Source organism: Penaeus monodon, chromosome 24 (assembly GCF_015228065.2).
Source record: "Penaeus monodon isolate SGIC_2016 chromosome 24, NSTDA_Pmon_1, whole genome shotgun sequence".
Classification (NCBI taxonomy): Eukaryota; Metazoa; Arthropoda; class Malacostraca; order Decapoda; family Penaeidae; genus Penaeus; species Penaeus monodon.
Window position 1 is genome coordinate 5,796,155 of NC_051409.1, and position 391 is coordinate 5,796,545.

A 391-nucleotide genomic window follows, 5' to 3' on the forward strand; every position below is an offset into this window, starting at 1 on the left:
ACATTAAAATTACCCTAAAGTTAAAATATGAAACAAATCAACTCAACAGAAAGAGAATCATGAAAATATACAAAGAAAATAAAATGATGGTGATAATAACAATAACGAAAAGAAGCAAGGATAAACAAGGGAAAAAAAGAAAAAGTTTTTTTTATACTAATTTCATGCTAAGTAACACTAATGACAGACCAATGAGAGTTAATGCTACGATAACCAGAGCTCTACCGCCATTCCGGCTGTGCTAATTATTTCTAAATCTTGTTCTATCACACAATTAACATTTATTTAATAACCTTCTTACGAAATAATGAAAACGAGTAAACCATGGGATTCAGAGGGGAGACTAAGACATTATTTCCTTTGATAATGGGGTTGTTAGGGATCTTCCCCT